Here is a 9,208-nt window from a genome sequence, read left to right as displayed (position 1 = left end):
TGTCTGTTTATTGTTAATCGAAAAAAAAGTTAATCACATACATTATGGTTAGGTGAATTCTCCAACTCTGTGTGTTTCTAATTCTCACACAAACATTAGGATGGTGTGATACATTATAGTTCTGCAAAAAAATTAGTTTGCAAAAAAATAAAACTGATGGTAATTTTGAAAACATTATATTATTTATATTTTAACCAGTAGATTAAAAAATGGATGCATACATTTGTCAGCATTGTGTCTGTGCTTGGCTGGTATGATGATAATATGAACACCATAAGGTGATCACTTTGATTATACTTATTTATAAATTATTCTCCTGTCAATTTGCTTATCATTTTTGTTTATTTCCTATTCATGACCTACCGGTATTATGACAGCTGTGCAATATTGACGATTGGCCACTAGGTGGTAGAATGAGTCATTGTTTTATTAGGAACTGAAAGATGGGGAGATTTGACCTGTCAGCGAATTTCAGACACATTGACTGGGGGAATAATTTAAAAAATAGCTAAAGTCCCGCTAAACTCAAATAAAAATGATAAATTTTATGTTTTCTCATTATCATATGAAATATTTTATGTATGCCTTGCTTTTGCAATATACCTTATTTACTTTAGTTGTTCTGCCAGTCTTTGAAAAGCTCAGATTACTTTGTAAATTCTCTGTGTTGTGTTGTGCAGTGTATCCCATGTATGACTGTATAGGAAGCTGTGCTGATTTATGCCGTCCTCAGCATACTAGTAATCTGCTTATGCCTATACAGGCATGCCATGCAACCCTGCCCACCCCTAGCTGTGGATTATTAGTGACTTGTTTGAGGAGCATTGCTGTCAGCATCTGCCAAGAAGAACAAGATTTCAGTTTGACATTCAACGTACTGAAAATGAGCAGGCATTTTGAACAGTGGGACTTATTTATTAAAGCTCTCCAAGGCTGGAGAGGATACACTTTCATCAGTGAACCTGGGTGATCCAAAAAACCTGGAATAGATCTGATCCAGGATTAGGAAGATTTGCTATCAAAAAGAAAATAACTTTAGGAAATTCATTCCTTGTTTGCTGAATCACCCAGCTTCACCAAAGAACGTTTATCCTCTCGAGCCTTGAATAGCTTTATTAAGTTATGGAATGAGAAATTAAGGATAAAGTCACAAGTAACTGTAAGGATGTTAGGTGTAAACCAAACACAACATTTCAGGAGAAACATAGTGGTGGAAAAGTTAGAATATGGGGTTGCTCTATTGAATCTGGACATCAGGTCAGCTATAAATTTGTTTGAGGCCATAAATTGGGACGTTAAAGCTCAAGAAAAATGGATCTGTTTGATAGAATAGTGTTCTGAAGCACACTAGGAAACACACCAAGGAATGGCTCAAAATGAAGAAATAGAATGTTACAGACTAGACTGTTTAAAAGTCCAGAATCCTACTGAAAAGTTGTGCAGTTATTTCAAATGGTAAGTTCATGTAATGAAATCTACAAACATTTTGCAACTGAAGAAATTTTGTATGGTGGTCAAGAGGGGTTAGGACTGGAAATACCAATTTCTGAGACCTGTACCTTTAAGGCCTGCACCTTTTGTGTTCTCTAATAATTAATGAATAGTTAATTCTAGATATTGCTTACATTTTGATGTCACTCATTCCACCTCTTCGATAACATAAAAATAAATTAATAAACAGACTTTTTTTTTACATATCTTTAGAGCCAGTGATATCATCTGTATGTCTCTATGATTCTCTATACAATGCAGTCAGATAATAACTGGTGTCATGATGATTTACACAGCTACTTGAAAACAGAAAGCTGTGGTAATACCCACAAGTAATTTTAAACCTTCAGGATTAAAAGAATTAAAAATCCAGTAAAAAAGGGCTAGATATTGCTGGATGTCCATGATCCAGGAAATGAGGTGGGCTTTATCTGGCTTAAAGATTCTAGTGCACACTGTGAGAAGTACACTGCTGTAAGCAGTGAAATCAGGGTATGCAATTTTAGTTCAGGAGAGAAGCCTGTACAACTCTGCAAGACTAAAGGTAGGAAAGATTGAAGGTAAGGTTTAGCTTTAATCTAAATGTATTCTTTCTGTTTTCAGTTACTTTCAGTCAGCTTTTATTGAAGTTTAACTTCTAGTCCCAGTGAGTGTGAGTGAGAGATCTTACAGACAGCAATAAGCACTCATAAACGAGTGACCAAACATCCAATCCATCCAACAAAACAAATCAGAGCAAACAGCCACCATGGACGCATTTTATAAAAATCCTGTAGCTATAGGATCATACATTTTCAAACATGTTGAAGAATGTTAATATGTTCTTTTTTATTTATGCTAAAGGCAGCGTTAAGTGTGCGATTTTATAAATGGGTTGTTGAGAACAGCAGATCTACATTTCTCTGACAAGTCATTTGTTTGCTGCCAATAATAATATGTATTGCAATATGTGGAATGATCCATATGTTATGTATGGAGTACATACAAGTGCTTAAACGTGATACTGTGCAATGAAGATTCATATCAGTAACATGGTCACTCTTCTATAGAACTTTATTCTCCATACTGTATGTTGTCTTTTAGGATTTCAACACAAATAGATTTATTTTATGTAATAACACAATATAAATGGTATGATTACATTTCTGGCTAATTACCTAATCCTATCTTTTTTTTTGCTGGGGCATTTTGTACTCCCCACTACTAACACAGGGGTATATTTTTTTTTTTTACTGAAAGACCACTAGTTAAGGGTTTTTTTTCTCCCAATGACCACGGGGGCAGGGAATTTTTTCTCCCATTGACCACTGAAGCAGAGAAATTATTTACTTCTGGCGCAGGGCCATTTTGATCTCCCTATAATCACTGGGGCATTTATTATTTTCATTTTTTACTCCTGACTTCTGATGCAAGGAAATTTTTACTCTCAATAACTACTGACACAAGGGCATTTTTACTCCCAATGACTGTAGACATGGGGCCTCATTTACTTCCAATGTCACTCCTACCCAAAATAGTCTTTCTTAACTCCAATGCCAGGGCTTTTTAAAAAAATCCTACTGACCACAGACCTGCCTCTAAACAATAAAATGGTAGAATGGCCTTTTGTTTATTGAAGTTTCTGAAACTAGGCATTGGTAGATGAAGCCAAATGAAAAGCTTCACTTTCACTGTAATAATGGAAATGCTGCATTGGTCTGATGCCTGGTTATGCAGTGTCTCCTGATGCATAAACTGGAACTGATATCAGTAGAGGAGGACACTTAGATTGGCTTTCTCCTGATGCAATCCCCCAGGCTTCTTTGGCGGAGATCAGCAAGAAAGTTTGAAAGATTCAAACATCAGTATATTGCTACATGAGAAAACAGATGAAACGGAATTACTTTTCAGACTAAAACATCTGTTTAGTCCTGGAAAGAGCAGATAAAGATACATTCTTTTTTAGTTTGTAATCTGCTCCCCTGGGTTGCACATGACATTAATGACCTCTTACACTTGTTCCTATTATTTATTTAGTGTATTGAAAATCCCCTTGTTTAGTCATAGCTACAATGTACAAGTAGGGTTTTAGTTATCTAGAATTAATGCAAAATATTTTCTATAAACACTATAGACAGCATTGTTAACAACATTTTCATCTTAGGCCACGCCAAGTGTACATGGCTAGAGAGTACAAGTCCTTGGCTGTTTAAAGATGTCTACAAACATTAGAAGCTGTTTGTAGCTGTGGGCATTTCTGAATAAGTAAGAGTGGATTGGCCAACATTTTTCAAGAAGGCTGAGAATTGGTTTGGCACTAATATCCAGATGCTGTCATGTTTCTATTTCATACACCAGTATGGTATGCATGCCTAGGGGATACATCTTACGGGTTCAAAAAGCACAGCTATGTTTTACAGTAAAGGCCTCGTAACTCTTTCACAAATGATAACTTATATTTACAACACAAATCCTGCTATGATTTTTATTTATTTAGTGGATTCTTAGGCTAGGTACACATGTGCATTGGTTCTCGTCCAATATTCGGCTCAGGACCGATACTAAACGAGAATCTTGCCTGTGTACAGGGCTCATCATGCATCATCCGAATGACCGTCTGGGCCGATCCACGGATGTTGACAACGAACAATCTTAATGGAAGTGAAGGGGGAAGGAGGGCAGCGGGGTGCTGCTCCATTGTTCTCCCCCTCCCTTCTCCATAGAGCAGAACGGTGCTGTATTTACAGCGCTCGTTCATGCATCGTGCGGTTGTTATTCGTTGTAAAGGATCATGAAAGATCCTCTCCAATGACAACTATCGCACGTCTGTACATACCCTTAGATGTTCAAGGTTATTCCTAATCCCTAAACAAATATTTAGTTTACAAAACAAACATTCCCAAGTAAAAAATAAAACTGAACCCACAACCTTACTTTTTCTTTTTGCACACTTGCTGCCAAGTGTGTGTGATTTCTAGTCTGATTTCACTAGAAAATGCATTAGAAGCTATAGCAGTATCTTGGTATCCTGAGCCCACCTTTTTCCCCCTCTGATGGGCTGCTTCCCATTTGTGTGGCTCTCATATTTCAGCTAATTGCTATCTGTCCTGTTAGTCATTTAATCTCAGCTTTATGTGTTGGTCTGCATGCAACTGTAATCTGTCCAGGAATACTTAATATCAGTGCTTTTTTTGTAAGAAAAAAGGTGCTTGAACTCACATCCAGTTAATGCTCCAGAGTCCAGACACTGTTCGTCCCCACCTCCTCTTGATACAGTGATACCTCGGCTAACAAAAGTAATTTGTTCTGGAATTACACTCGTTAGTTGAAACAAAATTAAAATACAGCTCAGTATTTCTCACCGTGTCTGCAGTTTGCTATCGCACATCCACAAATGCATTTGTTAGCCGAGTCCATCTACCTTAGCTGAAGCCGAAAGTCAGCAAAAAAAAAAAAAAATCTTTGTTAGCCGAAATATTTATTAGCAGGGGCACTCGTTAGCTGAGGTATCACTGTACTTTTATGAGGGCTTTAGAATTGTAATTCTCCTTTACCTTTTCTGCAGCCCAGACGGCATGTATCACTGCACCGTGAGCAGAATGCTCTGAATCAATGTGTCGGTGGGAATTTGTCAGGCACATTTAAACAACCGGCCCTCCTCAAATGTTGTCACAGCTCACACAGCTCATTCTGCACATGATGACACTACCCAAGCACTTAGGCTGCTCAGCCACTGTCCAGTATTGAAGCACGCATGTACAGCATGTATTTACAAGCTGAGCTGCCATTTTCACTGACAGCTGTTCCCTTTCACGGACTTTTATGGACTTGTAAAGTTGCCAGAACTCCGTTTTGCTGTGTTCAATGAGATAAAAAGCCCTGCCTACTGTATACATGCATATGTATACCTATATACTCATACACACAGTGTGAGAGGCAATGTTGTGAAGTTCACTGTTCTGCCGTTTGTGTTTATTTCACACAGACTGCTGCTAAACTTACACTCAAAGGAGTAACAGAAATATTTAGGTACAACATGGTTGTACCTAATATGCTAATGATATGCACACAATATTTACAACACAATACAAACATTGAGAAGTTAAAAGTACAAGTTACTTTAAATTGTAAATATTAGGAAAATATATACAGACTGAGCCCACATAATTTTTCTTTTAAAAAAAAAAATTCACACCATAGATGTATTTATTCACAATTAATATATTGGCATTTCTATTGACTACTGTTTTGAATGTTAGCAGTGACGGTCGCTTATTGTGCTCTAAGTTTATACTCAAGTCAAAGTATTCTTCCGTTTGTTTCAGGTAACAGTAGGTACCTTGCTTTTTATTTTTAAGTATACACAATATACAGTTTAACCCATGAAGGAGATGAATAATACACATGAAATTTATTTGAGACTGTAATGGTCTGGTCATATGCATTATTGCAGTTTAGCCAAGAATGACATTTCAGCCTCATGGGTTACCTACATCACACATCCCGGGGGGCTCTTTGCTGCTTCTTCTGTGCATGCCCGAGATGAGGAAACGGAAATGCCCGAAAGGGAAAAAAAATGGTGATCTCACACATGTGCAGTGGGATCAGCAAGACTTTTCTCAATCTATGTGACCCGAACTTGCACCTGGACAGTGTGATATCCCGTGAAGTAGGAAAAAGAACATGGAAGAAGAGAGGAGAGGATGGGAGCTCTTGGCAATCCCTCTGCGCTAGGGCTGAAGACGGGCATCGGGACGACGCAGGACCACTAGGAAGAAACCTCCCAACGAACAGACTGATCTGCGGGATTGAAGTTAAGTGGGATTTTATCGTTTTGGGTTTACTTCTGCATTAAGCCAATCCATTCATATCATACCAGTGTTTAAAGATCCCATGCTACCTGCCTGTTGAGACCCTGACAGCTAAGCTTTAGTTGTCACTCAGATGGTCTCACATTTGACTATTAAAAATGTTGGTGTTCAGATTAGTTCATGGTCAACTTTTTATCCATTCTGTTGTACATTTGTTGGTGTTTTTGGGATCAGTGCATGACCCAATTTTGGCCAAGCCTTAGCTGTTGCAGAGATGGCTGGATATTTGACTCTAGAATACAGAGTTCATGGTCAGCTAAGTGAATGCAAGCTGATTAAATCCTGTGACTGCAAAACAAGGCCATATCACCCCTTCACCACCATGCTTGATAGTTGGTATGAGGTGTCTGAGCTAATGTGCTGTGTTTTACTTTCGCCAAAACATTGTGCTATGCATTTTAGCCAAACATCTCTACTTTTGTGTAGTCTTTCTAAAATAAATCATTCCAGAAATAAAGTGGTTTATTTAGATTCAACTTTGCAAACTGAGCTGTCAAATACAACTAAATATGAATAAATTTAGAGAAAAGGTGCTTTTTCCTGGCAACCCTTCCAAACATGCCATACTTGTTTAGTCTTTATTACATTGCACTGTCTTGTTTTTTGGCATTTTCTCACAGATGTGCACTCTTGTGAAGATTGTCAACTGTTTCAACGTTTTCCACATGAATAATCTCTCACTGTAGAATGAAGAACTTCTAATTGTTTGCAAATGGCCTTTGTTACCTGTCCCAGATTGATGGTCAGCAACTAACTCTTCTCTAAGATTTTTGCCGGTGTCTTTCTTTCTTGGTATTGGGTTAACACATGCCTGAATGCTGCAGACATTATTTATTATCAAATATATAATGGCACAATGTAATGGTTGTCGTTCATCTGAGATTTTATTTATCTAATTTTAGGACCTGCTAAGGACCAGATGATGTCCTAACACACAAAATCTTACAATTAAAAGAGGGTGTATTTTCTTTTACCCATTACTGTAAATCTTTGCCCCCCTAAATACCCATAGCCCGATTCAAAAGAATGAAGCTTTAAAAGTTTACTGATATTTAAATTATTCTATCCTTTTGGACTTTTTATTGCGTTCCCCTTTTTGAATAAAGATAGACTTTTAAAAAGTTGTTTACAAATTTTTTTATTGCACATGAACAGGGAAGGGATTCATCATCAGATCCTTTCAAAAGCTAACAAAGATTATTGTGTAGCTGTGTTTGCTTGAGTAAGATTCTCTTATAACAATAAAGCACGCAATGTGCTATGAAATTTATGTGGAGAGGGAATTGGTTTTGAAGTGGATAGATATGGATACCTCAGAGAGGGCATAGACGTAGACATAGACGAGGGATGCAAGTCAATGCATCTGAATGAGAAGAAGAAAACCAGGAGATCATTCTGTGATTAGTTCTGTATGTCTGATGTGAAGATTTGGAACACAACACCCTCTTTAAGTGTTCTCACATGTCTTATAATTGGGTTAGCTCTAGTAAATATGAGTGAGAACAATACAAATTCTAATGCATAATAGCAATAACACAGAGTGTTTGCATTCTTCAGTTCCTCCTGTCATATAGTTTTATTATTATTTATTTTTGCCAATAGCTCAATCACTTCCTTTAACAAGGGTGACAGAGCTTTTTTTTCAGCAAATTCACTCAACAGCATCATTACCCTCTGGACATTTTTAAGCACTTATAGCAGCCAAAAATCATTGGGCTCCAATAAAACTCATGGTGGCAGTGGCTGTTAAGCTGCTATATGCTTTATGCTGCAAGAAATGTGGTATTGAATTTGCTGTCTTGTGAACTGGACCTTCAGGATCCAGAATGCCAGATAAGCAAAGGGAAGACGGAGGGGAAAGGATCAGTATAGAGAAGTGCAGTGATGCAGAGACAAGATACACGTACCTGTGCTGCTGCAGCATGGTCTAAAACAGGAGTCGGCAAAGTTTTATGGCCACTAGGCCATTTATGGGGTGGGCGGGAGCACACTAGGCCGGACCCGCCCTAATGGCTCTGCCTACCACCAGGGAACGCCCCCTGAAGTGAGATCCCTCTCCTCCGTATGCATTGCAGAGGAGAGGGATTTACCTTCAGGGAGCTTTCCCTATTTACCGCGGAGGCGGAATATCAACACCGGCCGCAGTAAATAGGGCGCCAACTGCAGGGGGGTGGCACCGGAGCTCTAGCGGCTCCGGCTCCAGCAGTTCCTAATGCACTCTGGCCAATCTGCTGGCAACCTTTGGCTCCGGAGCTGCGGGTTGCCGGACGGCTTAAGCCAGTTTGGGCCAGGGGGCACTAAGCTGGAATGAACTACCGGCTAGTTCTTTCTTTTTTTTTTTAATAATAAAAGGTTTTACCACATGAGTAAAAGTTGACGTTTGTTAGCACATTTGCCAGTGTTGTATGGTTTGTCTCTACCCCTCTAATAGCTGTTTTTACTGGACTGATTGTTTACAATCAAAGACATAGAAGCATGTCACTCAGGTTTTGAGGAATGCATCACTGTGCTAATGCCGCACACCTGCTGCACCACAAGCTTCTGACTGTCTGCTCACTGCCCATTCTGACCCTCTGCTTTTTCTTGATATCAAGACTGTCCACGTTTACTTTTCAACTGCTTGTTCTGGAGTATTTGGAGACCAAATCCTGTGAACGATTTACAGCAAAGTCCCCCATTGTTTAGGAGGTGCTCTGGTGGTATGAATAATGAGGCTTTTTAAATGTAAAATCAGTACATTTAAAATCATTAATTTTTTTAAATTTCCTGCCCAGCCCCGCCTACCTTCCTAACGGTCCCGCCCTCCAGTCCAAGACAACACCCGGCTGGCATCTGCTTCCCCTGGCCTCACGTCCCCAGCGCTCACA

Source organism: Pyxicephalus adspersus, chromosome 4, assembly GCF_032062135.1.
Source record: "Pyxicephalus adspersus chromosome 4, UCB_Pads_2.0, whole genome shotgun sequence".
NCBI lineage: Eukaryota > Metazoa > Chordata > Amphibia > Anura > Pyxicephalidae > Pyxicephalus > Pyxicephalus adspersus.
The sequence above is the reverse complement of the archived record's forward strand: the minus strand, read 5'-3'. Positions refer to the sequence as shown.